This window comes from Jatropha curcas, chromosome 2 (assembly GCF_041381405.1).
Source record: "Jatropha curcas cultivar XTBG-Jc1 chromosome 2, XTBG_Jcur_1.0, whole genome shotgun sequence".
NCBI classification, from domain to species: domain Eukaryota; kingdom Viridiplantae; phylum Streptophyta; class Magnoliopsida; order Malpighiales; family Euphorbiaceae; genus Jatropha; species Jatropha curcas.
This window is the reverse complement of record NC_143152.1, coordinates 1,549,186-1,572,356: the sequence shown is the minus strand read 5'-3', so window position 1 is coordinate 1,572,356 and position 23,171 is coordinate 1,549,186. Positions and strand designations below refer to the sequence as shown.

The 23,171-nt window shown below is 32.0% G+C and overlaps 3 pseudogenes across 1 annotated transcript; 1 reads left to right on the top strand and 2 right to left on the bottom strand.

Moving 5' to 3' along the window:
• Positions 1–1,492: 1,492 nt before the first annotated feature.
• LOC149498013 (putative receptor-like protein kinase At5g24010 pseudogene) lies at positions 1,493–4,253 on the bottom strand (annotated as a pseudogene).
• Positions 4,254–4,735: 482 nt separating this feature from the next.
• LOC149498012 (TGACG-sequence-specific DNA-binding protein TGA-2.1-like) lies at positions 4,736–12,391 on the top strand (annotated as a pseudogene). The gene is made up of 5 exons (XR_016319604.1): positions 4,736–4,788; positions 6,910–7,005; positions 7,043–7,313; positions 8,391–8,633; positions 12,206–12,391. The product of XR_016319604.1 is annotated as a TGACG-sequence-specific DNA-binding protein TGA-2.1-like (transcript).
• Positions 12,392–15,129: 2,738 nt separating this feature from the next.
• LOC149498011 (putative receptor-like protein kinase At2g23200 pseudogene) lies at positions 15,130–17,905 on the bottom strand (annotated as a pseudogene).
• Between the last annotated feature and the right edge of the window lie 5,266 nt (positions 17,906–23,171).

The following is a 23,171-nucleotide window of genomic DNA, read 5'->3' as shown; positions in this document are numbered from 1 at the left end:
TTCAAAAATCAACCCCTTCTTTAATTGCAAATGTTGTAATTTAATGAAATTTTACATAAAAGAAACGTTATATTCTCACCAAATAAACCCTGAATTTTAAGGAAGAGAATACTTTTCTTTTTTTATTATCTACATGTGTTTATTTAAAAAATAATTTTTAAAAATTATATCAAATCAAATAATAAAATTGTAATGTTCTTTTTTTTTTTTTTGTCTTAACCACAGTTATTCCGAGCTTACTGGATTAGAATTAAATCCTGCCGTATTGGGCCGAGGTAAAGTGCTCCCAGCGAGTTTTTACTTTATCCATGAGAATCAAACCCTCGACCTTACTCAAAGGAGAAGAGTGCCGAACCAATTATCCAAACTTTTGTTGGTATAAAATATAATTTTCAAATTAACTATGATTAAGGCTATTTTAGGATTTCTAAAATTTCACTGAGGTTAATATAGGTAATCTCATTATTCCCCCATATTCCCACTTTTATATATAGGATACAAAATGAAAAATTTTTAATATTTTAGGAGATCAACATTTTTAATTTTTAATATTTATTTGAGCTTAAATACAAATATATAAATTTTTTTTTTTTTTACTATCAAATATAAATAAGTCAAACTTAAAGATAATAAAACACATAATGTGATAACAGAAGGATTTTATATTAATTAAGAATAAAGATAAGATTGATAATAAAACACGTAATGTGATAACAGAAGAATTTTATATTAATTAAGAATAAAGATAAGATTATAAAAAAAATTAGTAAAAAGATTGAAACCCTAAACGTTAGGTAAAATAATGTTTTAGAAAACACTCTATAAACTTCTGAAACTACTCTGTATATCAAGTTACCAAACACAATAATTAAAAAAAAAAATAGTGTTTTGATGAATTCAAAACACTAAACGCTATTCTAAATGTTACGGCCCAACATGCACAACATAGGTTGAATGAGCTTTTTATAATATAAGCTAAAAGGAGCTTTTAGAGATTGAAAAAGCTTTTTATAATGTTGGTTGAAGAAGCTGTTTATAATATTACATATTCCAAGGTCTAGCTTTTTATAAGGTTACACACTCTAACGTCCAGCTTTTGGGTATATTCGGTAAAATTAGTTGTTTGATAACAATTAGCTGTTTTAGTAGCGTGTAGCTATTAGTTGTTTGAATAGCTTTTCATAAAGCACTAAAAGCTAAACGTTACAAAGTTAATTTTTTATAGAACACTACATTAACCGCTAAAAGCCAGTTAAAATGTTATGTCACCGAATACTATAAAAAATAATGTTTAATGTTTTGATTGATCAAAATAATAAAAGTTACTTAAAAAGCGGTTGTCGAACACGACTTTTAACTCTAACGTTTTGTTATTTAGCTTTTAACATTTTGTTATTTAGCTTTTAGCATCTAACTAATTAAATAATTATTTTTACAAAATTAATTTAAAGAATACTTTTAATTTAAATGACTATATGAATATCAGCTAATAGAATAATAATTACTAAAATAAATAATATTGCGGAATAGACTCGACGATCAAGTACTAAAATTACTAACTTACAACAGTAGTCTATTTTCTAGCTTGATTAACACGAGTCACTCGTACTAACAATAAATAGAAGCAGCACAGACACTACTAGACCAGTTCATCTGTATCCAATTTTTGACATGTTGAGATTATTTGCCACTGTCAACCATTGATGAAGAGAATTCGAGCTTCGAGTCAGCGATCATCACAACCGCAGTCTTCCTGATTGGGGAAACTATTAGAACTGTCAGGGAACACATAATTTGATGAAATATCAGTTGTGCTGTCTTCATGAGGTTCTCTGTGTAATGCACTTTGTTGTAGCTGCAGTACATATTCTAAGTCCCAGCGCACATCGAGCATTGTAGGCCTGCTTGCTCCTTCCTTCTTCAAACACTTTTCAACTATTTCGCCGAACTTTCTTAGCGAATTAGGGTTAATTTGGCCAGCCAATGAAGGATCAGTGATCTTTTCTAGTTGGCCCTTGTTCAGCCAGAGCATACCCCATTCAGCCAAGTTCATATTTGAGCTTATAATTGGGGGACGAGCACAGAGAACTTCAAGCAGCACTACTCCGAAGGAGTACACATCAGATTTAGCAGTTAACTGAAAAGTTAACAGATATTCAGGATCAAGATATCCAAAACTGCCTATTAGCCCCATTCTGCAATGGTCTCGATCGGGAGGACCGGACTGTGAGAGACCGAAATCAGCAACTTTGGCCACATAATATTCGTCGAGCAAGATGTTAGTCGACTTAACATCACGGTGAATGATTTCCCATTCTGAACCAGTATGCAGATAGTGAAGACCTGTAGCTGCACCTATGCAAATTTCAAGCCTTTGCTTCCAAGTCAATACTTGATGTGTATTCTTTGAGTTCTCTTTCCAACTATAAAGATGATCTCTTAAAGTCCCCTTCTCCATGAACTCATAAACCAGTATCATTTCCTCTCCTTCGTCGCAGTACCCGATTAAGGAAACGAGGTGGCGATGGCGAATTTTGGATAACACCATAACCTCCGTTTGGAATTCTTGTAGACCTTGGCCGTTGCTTGGATCACTTCTTTTCACAGCTACTTTCTTTCCACTTGAAAGTGTTCCCTTATAAACTTTACCAAACCCACCTTCACCAATCAAAAACTTGGTGTCAAAATTCTCTGTAGTAGCCAAAATTTCAGAGAGAGACATTTTTAACTTGAGATTCAACTTGGGAAGAGGAGAAGAAGAGTTAAAAGTTGTTGCAGTCATCCAACTATTAGGCCTTCCTTTCCCAACAGGAACCTCATCTTTTTCAACCTCATCCTTTTTACCTTTTTTTCCGTGTATAAAAGCAAACAAAGCCAAAATTATCAAACTTAACACTAAACTGACAACCCCAATTGAAAAACCGATTATAAGAAGATGTTTTCTGCTGCTATGCTCATCTATATCAATAGGCTCTTTGATTTTATCTGTCACAAACTCCATAATCTCCACCCCATTTAGATAAGCAACTTTGTTTCGAGAAGCATCATTAAGGCCTACGCTAATGTCTATATGACCAGAATCATCAGATTTAACAACATAATCAGAATAAAATGGAGCTGCCATTGTTCCAGCATTTAAATCTGTTTGAGGGTCAACAACATCCCTATACTTCATATATATGTAGAGATCAAAAAGAGTACCAGCAACGTCACTAACTATATTACAGAAGTGCAAGCGAACAAGATGCATAATTTCCTTTCTCACATCAAAACGCCAAGTGATATTATTATCTGTGATCACATATCTGCAAGTCTTGTACACAATGTCTGGAGCAATATCTTGAATTTGTTTAGCTTCATGAATTTGAATAAGCTTACCATCATATGTATATTTGCTTGTAGAAATCCCTCCAATTAGATACGGATCATCTATTAACCATTCCCTCCTGAAAAGACCATCAGAATCATTAACCTTCGGCCCTCCAACATTTATCCTGTAAAGTGTGTTTAAAGCGGTATATTTGAATAAGGTAACATTTAAAGGAGGGACTGGATAAATGGAGCTTATATGTGAATTTTTATCAAATAGAAAGTCTTCTGGAAGATGAAGGACTTCAATGGCGTTAATGAAAGCAAAAGATTTTTTATTTGCAGGAATGAAATGTATTTTGAACTTGCCTTCATTGATAAAGAGAAAAAATTCCTTTTTGACTGGTAAGTGGGTAGTGTTTTCTGTACTGTAATTTGATAAGAGTGTGAAGTTTGAGCCCAAAACATTGAAGAAAGCATTGGAAAAATCAGTCTTCTTGGATTTGAATGTGAAGAAATGAAGACGGACTAAATAATTGCCAATATCAGCGATATTGAGCTCAAAATATGACGGTTGATAGAAAATTCTTGCTGTTTGATAAAGAGGAGAAGTGTCAGATGGTAATACAGAGCTGTTTTCGATAGATTCACCACCTTTTACAGAGAAAGAACTAGAACTCGTGTCATCAGCTAGAAAAGTCCCGTCATCAGAAAGAGAAACAGTAGGCCCTCCACAGTTTATCAAGACATTAGCTGCGGCAGAGGAAGGAGATGATAAAAGAAGCAAAAGAGAAAGGAATTTGATGAGAAAGAGAAGATAAAGAGTGGAGTGGAAACAGAATTGTGCCATGGAAATTGTGATGGGTCTACTTCTATCTGTAGGTGGAAACTAGAGAAGAAGAAGGAGAAGAAGAAGAATTGAATGGCAATAATTTAGCTTGGCCGCCTTGTCCAATAACAATTAACAAATAGAAATGTCAAAGAAAGTCTTGCTGTCGACTACTATTCCTATGGTCTAATAATATTGCCAAAAGTTCTTTTATACATGTTTGGTTGGTTGGTTCTCAAATTGCATTTTGATGAAATACAATTTTTGCAATGGAAGTTCAATAAATAATTTGTTATAAAAATATAGAAAATATAAAGAATATAAAGAATATAGAAAAAGTAGAAAAAAAGAGATTTCTTGTATTAGAATTTTAGTTACCTAAGTCATAGGATTAAGGAACTATTTATAGGATACAAAATATGATCCAAAAGACATAATCCTATGCATTAAAATATATAACCCTTCATTTTAAATTATATAATCTTACAAATTAAAAGATATAATCATTCATCTAATCATTCATCTTAAAGGATATAACTCTTTATTTTAAAAGATATATTTCTCTTATATTTTGTTGCACATGTCAAACGATAACTTATGGGTCCAAATGTGATAACTTATGGGTCCAAATGTGTTATATTTACCAAAAGGTGCGTCTCTTAATAGAGCATGTCCTTTTGACTTGGGCCATAGGCCCGTAGAATTACGTACAAGGCAATCCCGGCTGCAAGTCAATGGTTCTAATTGTTACTCAAAATTTTTGAAACTTTCTGGCATTTATTTTAAATTATTTAAAAACATTCATTTAAATATCACTTGAAAATTTTAATTAAGATAACATTTAAAATGATAATTAAAAATTTTTACTCTTAATACTAAGTTTTTAATTGATTTTGCTATTTTAAATCTTCACAATTAAATTATTCAGTCTTTTAAGTTCAAATTTTCAAATTTTAGTTTTTTCATTATGTCTCCTTTTTTTAAGATTTTACTTTTAGTTACGTAGTCATTTTATAATTATAGAAGTATTATTCTTCTTTTATTATTTGAAAATGGAAGTATTATTCTTGAATTATTCAAATTTTAGTTTTTTCATTATGTCTCCTTTTTTTAAGATTTTACTTTTAGTTACGTAGTCATTTTATAATTATAGAAGTATTATTCTTCTTTTATTATTTGAAAATGGAAGTATTATTCTTGAATTATTGCTCGATGATATGAAAAGAAAGTTTTCATGTCAACGTGTAATCCAATTGGTCTTTTTATGTGAAATTATCACAAATTTGTTGAATTTTATTCAAAGGGAAGCATTACCTCGACAGTCCATTATTCTGTTCCATTGAGCTTCTATCTCAATAGCCAATTAAGGACAAGAAGTGGCTAAGGCAAATTGATGACTAGGTACTTGTTGTTATCAGCATCTATAAGTTGTGGCTCATTTCACAATACAGACTGGACATGTGGAAAGAGTTTTCGGAAGTTTTCGGGTTCGATCCCCGTTAAACACAGCTGTAGGGAGGAGTGAAGAATCTTAACGTGCGAATCCTTTTTTTAAGCTTAATCTTATTTAATTGTGTCTCTTTCTTTCTTTTTTTTTTTTTTTTTATTAGGAAAATGACAGTATTTTAATTATATGTATAATCTTGCAATAACTTAAAAACCAAATGGAAAAGAACAAAATTGGAAAAATGAAATTTAATCTGTTGATTTCACCAGACATCAAATAAAACAAGGTTTAATACTAGTGCTTGCTACACTATTTTGAATTTGTTGTGCCTACTACTACTAGATTAGGCTATATTTCCTATCTTAATTATTTTAAATTTTAAATTTTTCAAACCAATACTAATGTAATAAGATAATTTTATTTACACTAATGGAAATTGGTCTGAGCAGAAAAGACTCAGATTTCTTAAATAAGAAATCGAGTGTGCAATTCTTATGAACGAAGAAAATTTTCGTAGTTTCTCCCGTACGCTCAATATAATTAAAGTGTTTATGTTTATTTCAGTCTATAAAAAATAATTTTTTTTAAGAAAAATCAAATAGAACCTGATAAACAAAGAATACCTCACGACTCATGAGCAAGCAATTCCTGTTTTGTAGCAAATAGAGCAAATAAAAAAAAAAGTATGGCAGCCAACCTGAAATTAATGCGATAAAATTTAATTTGGTCCCTGAATTATACCAGTTTTATCACTTAAAGGCCTAATTCTTTTATTGGAAGGCCCAAACTATTATTTTTTGCCAATTGGGATCCAGATACTTTACTAAAATAGTCTGGGTTTTTTTCATTCAAATTACATATTTTTTCTAAGTATATTAATTACATATTTTGTAGTATATAAAATAAAAATAAATCTAATATGTTAATAATATCAGGTAATTGGTTTTTTCACGTCGAGGAACTTTCACTGTTTTGGTAAGCATTATTTAATATAATCAACAATGTTATTTTAGCCGCTATATTATCAAATACAAAATATTCTTTAGCATATTTAATTCACAAAAATTAGCCAATAGTTCAATAATTAGTAGATCTATGTTTTAAATGGAGAGTATAGTTTTGATTGAAAATACAGTTCAGGACGTTTTTTTCAAAAATCAATTTTGTATATATATATATATAGGAAAAATTTTATTTTCTTTATCTTGAATGCAAAATTAGCAGAAAAGTGTTTCTCTCTAAGTTTTCTATTAGTTGATTAATCAAAAAATTAGCCAAAAAAAGGGATTAAATAATAATTCAACCTAATCAGAAAATATTAAAGAAAAGAAAAGAAAAGGGCTAAAGAACAATCTTACTTTCCGGTCAGTGCCCTTTGGTGGGGGAGGAAGAGTGTATTGCATGCCATCACTACAAACGGTAATTTCAAGACGTAGTTTGGTAGCGGAACAAATTAAAACTTTGACCGTTGACGTAGAATATGCACGGTGGCTGGAAGAGCACAACCGGCAGATAAATGAACTGAGAACTGCAGTCAATTCACATGCAGGAGACACTGAACTTCGAACGATTGTTGACAATGTCATAGCACACTTCAATGACATTTGCAGGCTGAAGGGCACTCCAGGGAAAGCTGATGTTTTCCACATATTGTCAGATATGTGGAAGACACCAGCCGAGCGTTGTTTCATGTGGATTGGTGGCTTCCGCTCATCTGAACTCCTGAAGGTGAGTTTTGTCATAGTGTTTCCTCTATGATTCTATTTTAATTTTATCATAAAGAAATTCTACCTTCCAGCAGCCTGATTCATATTGCTGTGTTTTCTTGTTGACATTTTTTGAATCTGAGTGGTGATAACGTGCATTTTATGGCACTAGAATTAGCATCTTCTGCATTAGAGTTCATTTATCTAAATTCTGAACCTGGTTGATTCAAATTGGACTCCTTTTGGAACATTGATTTTTTTGGTCTAGGAGTATCGTTGAAGAACAAAAGTGTAGGGTAGAGTAGAAAATATTTTCTCTTTTCATATGCTTGTTAGCTAGGATGTTAATTGAAACTCGAATGGAAGATCGAACATCCCATTACGACCTAATACCATGAGATTATGCGGATTGGCACATTATTGTGTGAGAAATATTATTTTTCTTTGTGATGGGCCATATAATATGTCTGAGGAGGAGCTGGTGAGTTGCAGACTTGCACCTTCAGTTAATACCACTGTGTTTTTGTTTGCTTTATGTTATCAATTATTATAATGCTTTGGGTGTTGGGATTTTTTTTTTTTTTTTTTGGGTGTGTGTGTGTGTGTGTGTGTGTGCAGGGGGAATTGGTTTGTAAAAGGATAATATTATGCTCTTTTACCTCTTGCAGTCGGGTTATATTTTTCCCTTAACATTCATGGCTTTCGCACTGAAACCTTGGGGTCCAGTTTCAAACTCTGCAACAGGGATAGAATAGGTAGCATCCCAAAATATTTGTATCATAAGCACAGCCTTGGAATTTTTCATTTTCCTGATTTTTAGTTCTGGAATGTTGATTTACCATTTTGAGATTAGGAAAACGCTGAACAATATTTTCTGCATTCATCTAAACATTGAAATGCCCACTCCACAAACCAGTGGTTCAGAATTTTGTGATTGCTGAAGTATTTAATAGTTGACCTTCATCCAACTTCTCTGTTGAATTAACTTCTTATAGTTTCCTAATTGTTATTTGCCTTCTCTCTCCGTCCTTATGGATTAAAAGAACGCATTTCATTTTCTGTTTCCTGAACTGAACTGGAATTTCTGAAATTGGTTTAGCTTCTTGTGAATCAACTGGAGCCTCTAACTGAGCAACAGTTGCTAGGCATCTACAGCTTGCAACAATCATCCCAACAGCCAGAAGATGCTTTGTCACAAGGAATGGAAGCACTGCAACAATCCCTGGCCGAGACATTGGCCAGTGACACCCCTGGTTCGTCAGGTTCTTCTAGGAATGTAGCAAACTATATGGGTCAGATGGCCATGGGAAAGCTAGGAACACTAGAGGGGTTCCTTCGCTAGGTATTTTTCTCCTAGAGTTAGTCATGTTTTTCTTTCTCTATGTTCGCCATTGAGGGTTAAATGTGTTGGGCATCAGCTCTAATACCAGTTGTTGGGCATCAGCTCTGATACCACTTATTGGGCGCTTTCAACCAATTAAGAGAAAATTAACGCAGCAGAAAAGTAAACTTGTGACACACAGAAATTTACGTAGTTCACCCTCAACTGTTTAGGGCTACGTCCATGGGACAAAATCCGAATCATTCTTCTACTATTAAAAATAGTATGTACACAAAGACAGTAATACAAAAATAGTGACACTCAAAATATTTTCCAAAAATACCCCATAATAATTTCCTCACTATTTTTCTCTCCCCTAGTTTTAGGAAACCCTTCCTAAAACTAGATAACCTCTCTCTTTACATTTTGTTTCTCTCGTTTCTGGTGTGTGTCCTTCAAATGAAGCAAATCCTCTCCTATTTATAGGAGAGGTAATGCGAGAACCGTGTGTGAGTAACACACGGCTCCATTTAGGTAATGGTTGGTTGCCAACCTTCTGCCAACTTTTTGACATTTTCAAATAACACGTTTTTCTTTTTTCTTTCTTTTCAAATTTATTGTGGGTCCCACTTGAGTGGGCACCGCACAACAAATCTCCCCCTGCACACTCAAGTGGGGACGTCAGCCATCATCATCCCTGCAGCTATAATCTATTAGATCTACCCACCATCTTGTACCGCGCTAGAACTTTGCGGGACACGCCGCCCGACCTCCTTTTGTCGGGAAGACTTTCGACACAAGGCACCACCTGCAGATCCTTTTCCGGTCTTGGTTCTGTTGTTACACAGTAACTCTTTGCATGCTTCAGTAATCTTGACTGTCACGACACGGCTCCCCCTGCAAATGTGATTGGATATCCTGAAAATCCATTTCACTGCAGTCCAACATTCCTTTCCAGCGATAATCTATTAGATCTGCCAACCATCTTGTACCGCCGCTACAACTCTGCGGCACACGCCGCCCGACCTCCTCTTGTCGGGAAGACTTCGACACAAGGCACCACCTGCAGATCTTTTTTCGGTCTTTAGCTACCACAAATGAACCTTTTGTGAGCTTCCACTGACCACTTCTAAAGGTGCTACAGAAACCTTCATCATCAAATCTACAACCGAGATTTGGACACATGCTCGAAAGCCCATTCCTCATCAGTCTTGTCTTCCAGTTTAGTTGAACTAAACACAGGCAAATGCATTTTGATTACCATAAGGAGATCTCTCATTTCTCCATATATGGTAATACCCGCAATTTAGACTGATCATTTTGCTTGTCCATTTTGACTTCCGCAGAAAATCATCACCAACATAAACCGTATATGTGAATAGTAGTATACGTGAATAGTGACCATGAATAGTAACAGTATACTCGAATAGTAACTGTATGCGTGAATAGTAATTGTACATGTGAATAGTACTATGCGTGAATAGCGTTGGGTTTACTTGAAACGAACTTAGCAATAGTACTGTTCACATCAACTGTGAGTTACTATTTTACTATTCATCACTAAGTTGATTCTGCAACGTCTTTCCAAGCGGACAGCACCAATGGACTCGTCGTAATTTTTCTCTTCATCGTGGTATATTTATTTTCAAAATATATCCACGGATCCAGTACCGCTATCTGACCGGCTAGATCTACCGAAACCTTCGGCTCTGATACCACTTGTTGGGCATCAGCTCTGATACCACTTATTGGGCCCTTTCAACCAATTAAGAGGAAATTAACGCAGCGGAAAATTAAACTTGTGACACACAGAAATTTACGTGGTTCACCCTCAACTGTTTAGGGCTACGTCCACGGGACAAAATCCGAATCATTCTTCCACTATTAAAAATAGTAGGTACACAAAGAGAGTAATACAAAAATAGTGGCACTCAAGGTGTTTTCCAAAAACACCCCATAATAATTTCCTCACTATTTTTCTCTCCCTAGTTTTAGGAAACCCTTCCTAAAACTAGATAACCTCTCTCTCTACATTTTGTTTCTCTCGTTTCTGGTGTGTGTCCTTCAAATGAAGCAAATCCTCTCCTATTTATAGGAGAGGTAATGCGAGAACCGTGTGTGAGTAACACACGGCTCTCCATTTAGGTAATGGTTGGTTGCCAACCTTCTGCCAACTTTTTAACATTTTCAAATAACACGTTTTCATTTGTTTTTTCTTTTCAAATTTATTGTGGGTCTCACTTGAGTGGGCACCGCACAACAAAAAGAAATCTTGGTCAAGTGTGCGTCTGGATCCTTGAAATTTCAAATTAGCTTTTCCAGTGTTCTGGGCTGAGCAAAATGATTGATTATATTCATTTTCTTATTCTAATCCCACTTAGGATTTCATTTTAGTAGTCTAGTATGCACATACAAATCAATATCCTGTAGATTTTGAAGTTAAGTCGTAATTCTTGAGGATACTGTGCTTTAGTTTCTTTTATTCAACTCCTGTAAATTCTGTTAGGAGTGAATGTGGAAATAAATGCTTGGTTTACAAGAATTAAGAGAGAAAAAGACGAAGAAAGAAAAAATTCAAAACAGTGAATAAGTAGAAATGAACCCTCTCCCCTTCTGCTGAAAGAGGGACAAAAGAACTTGAGAAATATGATTACTAAACCCTTTTTCTTTTCTGGCAAAATTGGTTGGCACCCTTCAATTTTTATCAAGCATGAGTTATTTTTTCCCATTTTTTCCCCTGTTTTTCCATTCGTGTTATATTATGACCATATGATATGTTGAGGTCTTTTGATATTTTGAAATTGGTTTAGATTTTTCCTAGGTCGTTCACCATGATTTGTAGATAAAGTCTTGATTTTGGTGTTTTCTGTATATAATATTTTTATGCATGGATAGTGTTTGTCTCTCTCTGAGGATTTACTAGTGTGGTGTTGGGAATAACCCAAAACTCTAGGGGCTTGAAAATTGAAGTCACCAGGTCTGACAACCTATTTCATTCTTTAAAAAAAAAAACAGATTGAATCGAAACGATGTTACCAAATCCTGTACCATTTTTGAAGTTCAGTGATTGGACTAATGAGGACGAGAACAACTCAATTATGTGAAATTCAGGTTTGGATGGTGGGCTTTTTAGTTGGAGGAATTTGAAACCGATCTTCTTTCGTTTAAGTTTAATGAGGGTTACAGTGCATGGGTTTTTATGGCTGATTAAACTCGTGAAGGGGGGTTTAGAATTAAGAATGTGGACAGAAAATTTTTTCCAGTTTTAGATACCTGCGGAGAAGGTAAATTTTCAAATCCACTAGATTAGTTTAATTTTTATATTTCTCTCCTCATAAGTTCAAATATTCATTCATGTAATCTTTGAACTTTGGGGAATTTGAGTTTCAAGAATTGACTGTAAAACAAGGGTGAATTTGCTGGAGCGTACTAATCTTCAGTATACAGAATTCTGTTTGATAAACTGAATGATTGCAACCCATGTATATTTTATCATCCTGATCATCAGTCATCTTTCCTGCTTCTATTGCTTTGTTGGCTTGCAGTTCAGTTGCTTATTGTTACTATCATTTTTATCCTTTGACAATTATCAGGCTGATAATCTGAGACAGCAGACTCTTGAACAAATGCATCGTATATTGACAACCAGGCAGTCTGCTCGTGCTCTTCTGGCAATAAACGATTATTTCTCCAGGCTGCGAGCCCTTAGTTCTCTGTGGTTGGCCCGTCCACGGGAATGAGAGCAGTAGATTACCTTTGGGTGTTTCAGATTTTTCTTTGATATGTACATGTTTATTTTGATAAAATTATTGAATATGTGATCTCAATTATACAAAACCAAAATCAAATAATTGATTTGAAACATTTACAGCTTTTAGTCTAAAAATTGATAATTGATGAGCTGCTGCTAAATTTCTACCGAGTTCAGAAACATTTATTAGAATATGAAATTTCAAAAGTTGCTATGAAGGACATTAAAGTCATTTCCTCTTTGGTTTTACAGATTCATGATTTTTACATGGTGAATTTTTTAATCTGTATGCTTCTGATACCAATTTTGCAAAGAAACTTTTTACCAACTCGACCTTCAGCCAAGGGTTGGTTCCTAGGAAAATGAACACTTTCTTTTCCCAGTTAGAACTATTTGCAGTCCCATTTCCCAGCAAATGAGCTTGCATTTTATTTGCTACTTTCCATTCTACGGTTTCGTTCTGACAGCAGCTTTGAACTATCTCTATTAATTTAACTGTGGCTTTTTATACAGTGTGTTCGGCAATACTAACTGTTTTAATAGTTATTATGTGTTTTAGTAGTTGGACGATGTAAGCGGGTAGCTGTTAATTGTTTAAATAGTGATTAAAAGGGAAAGTGTTTGATAAAAATAGTCGTTAAAAGCGAAAATGTTTGATAAAAATAGTTGCTTGATTGGTAATAAATTTAAAATGATAAAAAAGGACATTGAAATATTCACATAGAATTTTCAATTAAATTCATTATAAAAAATTAATTTCACTATACCTAAATTTTCAAAACTTAAGGGAGCAAAAATTGAAAAGTTCACTATGTTATAAATACTAGTATTTTTTTGTTTTTTTATGACTTGCGTTGTATGTTCGTATGATCATTTTTATCTCCAACCTCCCGCTCTTAACTCCACATCAATATTTATGTACAACTATGATAAAAAAATAATAATAAATTATTTTTTACTACTGGGTAAAGAAAAAAAATGAGCAGATGATGGTAATTATTTTGGCTATAATGACAATATTACTCACTCAGTGCATTAAAGAAAGGAATATATGCATGTACACACAAATTCTTAAAACCGCAAAAAGTAACCCAAATAGAAATTGTATTATTCTATTTTTTTTTTCCAGTTTTATAAACATTATTTTCTTTCGAGTCAAATATATTTAAAATATAATAGAAAAATATTAAGAAAATTAAAAATATTTAATTATCAAGAAGTCGTCTATTTATTGCAAAAGAAATATAAAAAATTATTATTAAGAATATAACTCTTTTCGGAACTCAACATATAACAAGAAACAAATTATATTAAAAACTCATCATTTGAATTTCAAAAATCAATCTCTTCTTTAATTGCAAATGTTGTAATTTAATGAAATTTTACATAAAAGAAACGTTATATTCTCACCAAATAAAACCTGAATTTTAAGGAAGAGCATACTTTTCTTTTTTTATTATCTACATGTGTTTATTTAAAAAATAATTTTTATAAATTATATCAAATCAAATAATAAAATTGTAATGTTCTTTTTTTTTTTTTTTCTTAACCATAGTTATTCTGAGCTTACTGGATTAGAATTAAATCCTGCTGTATTGGGCCGAGGTAAAGTGCTCCCAACGAGTTTTTACTTTATCCATAAGAATCAAACCCTCGACCTTACTCAAAGGAGAAGAGTGCCGAACCACTTATCCAAACATTTGTTGGTATAAAATGTAATTTTCAAATCAACTATGATTAAGGCTATTTTAGGATTTCTAAAATTTCACTAAGGTTAATATAGGTAATCTCATTATTCCCCCTTGTTCCCACTTTTATATATAGGATACAAAATGAAAAATTTTTAATATTTTAGGAGATCAACATTTTTAATTTTTAATATTTATTTGAGTTTAAATACAAATATATAAATATTTTTTTTTTACTATCAAATATAAATAAGTCAAACTTAAAGATAATAAAACACGTAATATGATAACAGAAGGATTTTATATTAATTAAGAATAAAGATAAGATTATAAAAAAAAAATTAGTAAAAAGATTGAAACTCTAAACGTCAGGTAAAATAACGTTTTAGAAAACACTCTATAAATTTCTGAAACTACTCAGTATATCTAGTTACTAAACAGAATAATTTAAAAAAAATAGTGTTTTGATGAATTCAAAACACTAAACGCTATTCTAAATGTTACGGCCCAACATGCACAACATAGGTTGAATGAGCTTTTTATAACATAAGTTCAAGGAGCTTTTAGAGGTTGAAAAAGTTTTTTATAATGTTGGTTGAAGAAGCTGTTTATAATATTACATATTCCAAGGTCTAGCTTTTTATAAGGTTACACACTCTAACGTCCAGCTTTTGGGTCTATTCGGTAAAATTAGCTGTTTTGGTAACAATTAGCTATTTTAGTAGCTTTTAGCTATTAGTTGTTTGAATAGCTTTTCATAAAGCACTAAAAGCTAAACGTTACAAAGTTAACTTTTTATAGAACACTACATTAAACTCTAAAAGCCAGTTAAAATATTATGTCACCGAATACTATAAAAAATAACGTTTAATATTTTGATTGGTCAAAATGCTAAAAGCTACTTAAAAAGCTGTTGTCGAACACGACTTTTAACTATAACGTTTTGTTATTTAGCTTTTAACATTTTGTTATTTAGCTTTTAGCGTCTAACTAATTAAATAATTATTTTTTATAAAATTAATTTGAGGAATATTTTTAATTTAAATGACTATATGAATATCAGCTAATAGAATAACAATTATTAAAATAAATAATATTGCTGAATAGACTCTACCATAAGTACTAAAATTACTAACTTACAACAGTAGTCTATTTCTAGCTTGATTAACACGATTCACTCCTACTAACAAATGATACATTAAATAGAAGAAGCACAGACACTACTAGACCAGTTCATATGTATCCAATTTTTGACTTGTTGAGATTATTTGCCACTGTCAACCATTGATAAAGAGAATTCGAGCTTCGAGTGAGTGATCATCACAACCGCAGTCTTCCTGATTGGGGAAACTATTAGAACTGTCAGGGAACACATAATTTGATGAAATATCAGTTGTGGTGTCTTCATGAGGTTCTCTGTGTAATGCACTTCGTTGTAGCTGCAGTACATATTCTAAGTCCCAGCGCACATCGAGCATTGTAGGCCTGCTTGCTCCTTCCTTCTTCAAACACTTTTCAACTATTTCGCCGAACTTTCTTAGCGAATTAGGGTTAATTTGGCCAGCCAATGAAGGATCAGTGATCTTTTCTAGTTGGCCCTTGTTCAGCCAGAGCATACCCCATTCAGCCAAGTTCATATTTGAGCTTATAATTGGGGGACGAGCACAGAGAACTTCAAGCAGCACTACTCCGAAGGAGTACACATCAGATTTAGCAGTTAACTGAAAAGTTAACAGATATTCAGGATCAAGATATCCAAAACTGCCTATTAGCCCCATTCTGCAATGGTCTCGATCGGGAGGACCGGACTGTGAGAGACCGAAATCAGCAACTTTGGCCACACAATATTCGTCGAGCAAGATGTTAGTCGACTTAACATCACGGTGAATGATTTCCCAGTCTGAACCAGTATGCAGATAGTGAAGACCTGTAGCTGCACCTATGCAAATTTCAAGCCTTTGCTTCCAAGTCAATACTTGATGTGTATTCTTTGAATTCTCTTTCCAACTGTAAAGATGATCTCTTAAAGTCTCGTTCTCCATGAACTCATAAACCAGTATCATTTCCTCTCCTTCATCGCAGTACCCGATCAAGGAAACGAGGTGGCGATGGCGAATTTTGGATAACACCATAACCTCCGTTTGGAATTCTTGTAGACCTTGGCCGTTGCTTGGATCACTTCTTTTCACAGCTACTTTCTTTCCACTTGAAAGTGTTCCCTTATAAACTTTACCAAACCCACCTTCACCGATCAAAAACTTGGTGTCAAAATTCTCTGTAGCAGCCAAAATTTCAGGGAGAGACATTTTTAACTTGAGATTCAACTTCGGAAGAGGAGAAGAAGAGTTAAAAGTTGTTGCAGTCATCCAACTATTAGGCCTTCCTTTCCCAACGGGAACCTCATCTTTTTCAACCTCATCCTTTTTACCTTTTCTTCCGTGTCTAAAAGCAAGCAAAGCCAAAATTATCAAACTTAACACTAAACTCACACCCCCAATTGGAAAACCGATTATAAGAAGATGTTTTCTGCTGCTATGCTCATCTATAGCAATAGGCTCTTTGATTTTATCTGTCACAAACTCCATAATCTCCACCCCATTTAGATAAGCAACTTTGTTTTCAGAAGTATCATTAAGGCCTACGCTAATGTCTATATGACCAGAATCGTCAGATTTAACAACATAATCAGAAAAAAATGGAGCTGCCATTGTTGTAGCCTTTAAATCGTTATAAGGGTCAACAACGTTCCTATACTTCGTATATATGTAGAGATCAAAAAGAGTACCAGCAACTTCACTAACTATATCACAGAAGTGCAAGCGAACAAGATGCATAATTTCCTTTCTCACATCAAAACGCCAAGTGATATTATTATCTGTGATCACATATCTGCAAGTCTTGTACACAATGTCTGGAGCAATATCTGGAATATGTTCAGCTTTAGGAATTTGATTAAGCTTACCATCATATGTATAGTTGCTTGCAGAAATCCGTCCAATTAGATACGGATCATCTGTTAACCATTCCCTCCTTAAAGGATCATCAGCATCATTAACCTCCTGCCATCCAACATTTATCCTGTAAAGTGTGTTTAAAGCGGTATATTTGAATAAGGTAACATTTAAAGGAGGGACTGGATAAATGGAGCTTATATGTGAATTTTTATCAAATAGAAAGTCTTCTGGAAGATGAAGGACTTCAATGGCGTTAATGAAAGCAAAAGATTTTTTATTTGCAGGAATGAAATGTATTTTGAACTTGCCTTCATTGATAAAGAGAAAAAATTCCTTTTTGACTGGTAAGTGGGTAGTGTTTTCTGTACTGTAATTTGATAAGAGTGTGAAGTTTGAGCCCGAAACATTGAAGAAAGCATTGGAAAAATCAGTCTTCTCGGATTTGAATGTGAAGAAATGAAGACGGATTAAATAATTGCCAATATCAGCGATATTGAGCTCAAAATACGACGGTTGATGGAAAATTCTTGCTGTTTGATAGAGAGGAGAAGTGTCAGATGGTAATATAGAGCTGTTTTCGATAGATTCACCACCTTTTAGAGAGAAAGAACTAGAACTCGTGTCATCAGCTAGAAAAGTCCAGTCATCAGAAAGAGAAACACTAGGCCCTCCGCAGTTTATCAAGAAATTAGCTGCTGCAGAGGAAGGAGATGATAAAAGAAGCAAAAGAGAAAGGAATTTGATGAGAAAGAGAAGATAAAGAGTGGAGTGGAAACAGAATTCTGCCATGGAAATTGTGATGGGTCTACTTCTATATGTAGGTGGAAACTAGAGAAGAAGAAGAAGAAGAAGAAGAATTGAATGGCAATAATTTAGCTTGGCCGCCTTGTCCAATAACAATTAACAAATAGAAATGTCAAAGAAAGTCTGGCTGTTGACTACTATTCCTATGGTCTACTAATATTGCCAAAAGTTCTTTTTATCCATGTTTGGTTGGTTGGTTCTCAAATTACATTTTGATGAAATGCAATTTTTGCAATAGAATTTCAATAAATAATTTGTTATAAAAATATAGAAAATATAAAGAATATAAAGAATATAAAAAAAATAGAGAGAAAGAGATTTCTTGTATTAGAATTTTCAATACCTAATCCATAGGATTAAAGAATTATTTATAGGATATAAAATATGATCCAAAGAATATAACTCTACGCATTAAAATATATAACTCTTCATTTTAAAAGATATAATCTTACAAACTAAAGGATATAATCATTCGTATTAATATTAAAGTACACTCTTTATCCTAAAGGATATATTTCTCTTATATTTCATTGCATATGTCAAACAAGAACTTAGGGCCCGAATGTGTTATATTTACCAAAACGCGCGTCTCTTAACAGAGCATGTCCTTTTAACGTGGGCCATAGGCCCATAGTATTACGTACAAGGCAATCCCGGCTGCAAGTCAATCGTCTAATTCTTATATATCCAATTGTTAATTAAAATTTTTGAAACTTTCTAGTATTGATTTTAAATTATTTAAAAACATTCATTTAAATATCACTTTAAAATTTTAAGTGAGATAAATTTTAAAATGAAAAAAAAAATCAATATCTTTAATTTAAAATTTTTACTGAACACAATAACTTAATACTGAGTTTTTAATTGATTTTGCTATTTTAAATTTTCACAATTAAATTATTCAGTCTTTAAGTTCAAATTTTCAATTTTTAGTTTTTTCATTATGTCTCTTTTTTAAGATTTTACTTGTAGTTACGTAGTCATTTTAAAATTATAGAAGTATTATTCTTTTATAATTATTTGAAAATGGAAGTATTATTCTTGAATTATTGCTCAGTGATATGAAAACAAAGTTTTCGTGTCAATGTATAATCCAATTGGTCTTTCCATGTGAAATTATCATCAATTTGTTGACTTATATTCAAAGGGAAGCGTTACCTTGAAGGTCCATTGAGCTTCTATCTCAGCACCCAATTAAGGACAAGAAGTGGCTATGGCAAATTGATAACTAAATAATTGTTGTTATCAGCATCTACGGGTTGTAGCTCAGTTGATAAATCAAATTGAGTATTTGAAAAGAATTTTTGGGTTCAATCCCCGTTAAACACAGTTGTAGGAAAGAGTGAAGAGTCTTAATTTGTAAATCATTTTTTTAAGCTTAATCTTATTTAATTGTGTCTCTTTCTTTCTTTCTTTCTTTTTTTTTTTTTATATGAGGAAAATGACTGTATTTTAATTATATGTATAATCTTGCAATAAGTTAAAAGCCAAATGGAAAAGAACAAAATTGGAAAAACGAAATTTAATCTGTTGATTTCACGAGACATCAAATAAAACAATGTTTTTTTTTTTTGTTGACTTTGTTGTGCCTACTACTACTAGATTAGGCTATATTTCCTATATTAATTATTTTAAATTTTAAATTTTTTTAACCAATACTAATGTAATAAGATAATTTTATTTACACAAATGAAGATTGGTCTGAGTAGAAAAGACTCAAATTTTTTAAATAAAAGATCGTAAGTTTCATATAATTAAAGTGTTTATGTTGATTTCAGTCTATAAAAAAAAAAAATTAAGAAAAATCAAATAGAACCTGATAAAAAAAGAATACCTCACGACTCATGAGCAAGCAATTCCTGTTTTGTAGCAAATAGAGCAAATAAAAAAAAAAAAAGCATGGCAGCCAACCTCAAATTAAGGCGATAAAATTTAATTTGGGCCCTGAATTATACCAGTTTTCTCACTTAAAGGCCTAATTCTTTTATTGGAAGGCCCAAACTATTATCTTTTTGCCAATTGGGATCCACATGCTTTACTAAAAATAGTCTGGGTTTTTTTCATTCAAATTACATATTTTTTCTAAGTATATTAATTCATATATCTCATACGCCTAAATAATACAGCAGTAGAATTATAAACGAGCCAAGTCAGTAATGAACTGCTTGAAATTTTATTCAAAAAAAACTTGTCCCATAAACTTAGCAGCTTGAGTTTAATCTATTTATCGCACTCGAACTCAAATTTTAAACCCGAAAAAAGGGTAAATATTATTTTAAACTAAAAATTATAAAGACAGTGTAAGATGTGAGATTGCAGAGGATGAACCCACAAGCTGCAACACTCCTAATCTTTACTAAAATACTCAATTGCCATCAATTGCTGGCCTGAATTGAAAACTAACAATTTGGACACCCAATTGATAATTTTGAGTGTGTAATTTGAATTTTGTCCCACTCCAAAGCGCAACTTGTCCGTAATTCCAGATATTCTGGTTGGAAGATAGGAGTGATGGTACACATGATGGTACCAATAATATAAAGCTCGTGTCACGTGTGGGGCGCAAGTTGCTTAGTGGAATTTTTTTTTTTATTTCATTAAAAGGTCGAACGGCCAAACAAATATTATGCACTATCTAACACAAGTGTATTTTTTTTTTATTTACTAAATTAATGAAAATATTTATAAACAAAAGGTCTTTTATATGAGACTTTCTGTTCCTCTTATAAATGAGAAGACTATTTAAATCAAACATAGTTGGGTTGATTCCACGAATGATATTTGATATTAACCACTTTATCGTTATTTATTATTATTATTTATTAAGTACAAATTACTATTTCATCATAATTTTTTTATTTGAAGTAATAAATCCTTTAACTGTGGCTAATTGAGTGTGAAAATATGTCTTGTTATTATAAGATATTTTTTAAAACCTAAAAATATACAAAATAATTTTTTACTGAAAATTATACGGATAATTTAAAAAAAAAAAGTTAAGAATCAAATTGAATTTTTATTTAAAAATAAATGAATAATAGAAGGGGATATGTTTTATTAAAACTCAAATAGGTGAATGGTCACATAATATATGAAAAGTTCTTTAGTTTATTTTATTTATTTAATAGAAATGTTAATTATTTAAGTGAAATACCTAAAGTTTGTTAAAGAAAGCAAAGGGGGAAATTTATTTAATTGGTTTTAAAATGAATGGATCAATTTGTTAATTAAATCAAATTTTAAAGACTAAATAATAATAATAATAATTTATTTTTTTCAAAATTTAGAAAAAGAAAAAGGAGAAGAGGGGACCCTAAACAATTGGTTAGATAGAGCGGATCAATACTACAGGCTTTGTCATGCGGTGGTGTATGCTTTTTCCCAATCGCATGTGCGCTTGTCCCATTGCATTCCATTCTTCGCCTTTTCTTTTAAGATATCTCATACTCTCCACTGCTACGTATATATATGCTATCCTTGCTTTCTCTTTTCGCTTCCATTCTTCTTCCCACGCTCCATCTTCATCACCGCCTCTCATTTCTTCCTTCTATCATCATATTTTTTTTTTTTTAATTTTTCTTAATAATAATAATAATAATAATAATAATAATAAATTTCCGAATCCAAATTTTCGCATGTGAAACTATACAATTAATGTTGATATATCTCAATAAAATTTAATATTTTATTCTTACATATCCTTAAACATGTCTTATAATAATATACTTATCATTATTATTAGAATTGTTAATTGATTGATTACTCGTATAAAATGTTTTATTTTGTAGTATATATAAATTAAAATAAATCTAATATGTTAATAATGCCTGGTAATTGGTTTTTTCACGTCGAATAACTTTCACTGTTTTGGTAAGCATTACTTAATATAATTAATAATGTTATTTTAACCGCTATATTTGTCAATTACAAAATATTTTTTAGCACATTTAATTCACAAAAATTAGCCAATAGTTCAATAATTAGTAGATCTATGTTTTAAATGGAGGGTATAGTTTTGATTAAAAATACAATTCAGGACATTTCTTTCAAAAATCAAGTTTATATATATATATATATATATATATATATATATATATGTAGAAAAAAATTTATTTTCTTTATCTTGAATGCAAATTTAGCAGAAAAGTGTTTCTCTCTGAGTTTTCTACTAGTTGATTAATCAAAAAATTAGCCAAAAAAAGGGATTAAATAATAATTCAACCTAATCAGAAATTATTAAAGAAAAGAAAAGAAAAGGGGCTAAAGAACAATCTTGCTTTCCGGCCAGTGCCCTTTGGTGGGGAAGGAAGAGTGTATTACATGCCATCACTACAAACGGTAATTTCAAGACGTAGTTTGGTAGCGGAACCAATTAAAATTTGACCGTTGATAAAAAAACAAATGAACATTAGCCATTGGATACACGTGTGGTGAGATAAGGTGGGGTTCTGGTGTATCAGGTCTAACTGTAACGTGGGACCCTTTTTCCCAAGTAGTAAAACTAAGGCTAAACTAAATTTCATCAAAGCCTCTGATATTTACAAGATATGAATACTTTAAGATAGAATTTGTTGTCTCTCTTAATTATGTGATTCTCTGTAACTTAATCAATGTCAATTTCATGTCTCTTACCTATCAAATACATTGAAAACTAATGGCATTATTAGTTACTTATTAATCATTGAGATTTTCACAACCACCGTTTTAAAAATTTTTAGTAAAGAAATTCAACGGCTCATGATTAATAAGTTTAAGAGAATAAATTTTAGATAATTTTCCACTTAAAAATTCAAACTCGCATTCACATATTCATTTTAAATAATATTTTATTCATCGTTCTCTTAATATGATTATGGATATCGAATATACACGAGTTGCTTAATTTTAGTTTCATCCATATTTTAAATAATTTTATGTGTTAATTCTTTTAGATCTGTTCCTCGTCTAAACGATAAAAAAATATATATTTAAAAGAATTTGATAGCCGAAATCTCATAAGAAAATACTGAAATTTTATATATAAGTTTTACCGAATAAAAATTCAATTCATGAAAATACAAATTTAATCCATACTTTTCCGTACACATCAAATGTAATTTCCCATCTTAAATTCATTCAATTTTCAATTCATGCTCAAGTAAATCAATACCATATACTTGTTGAAGTTTTCCAAAAATTATAATGTGAAACTGCCCTCATTATACAATTTTAGAATCACAACACTTCGTAAGCATCAAACGTGCATTGCCATTATCTAGAATTGTAGTGTAGATCATATGTACGATGATGATGAGCAGCTAGAGATAAGGTTGCATGTTATAAACGTAGACACATGACACTACATCTATGTCTCTCTTAACAG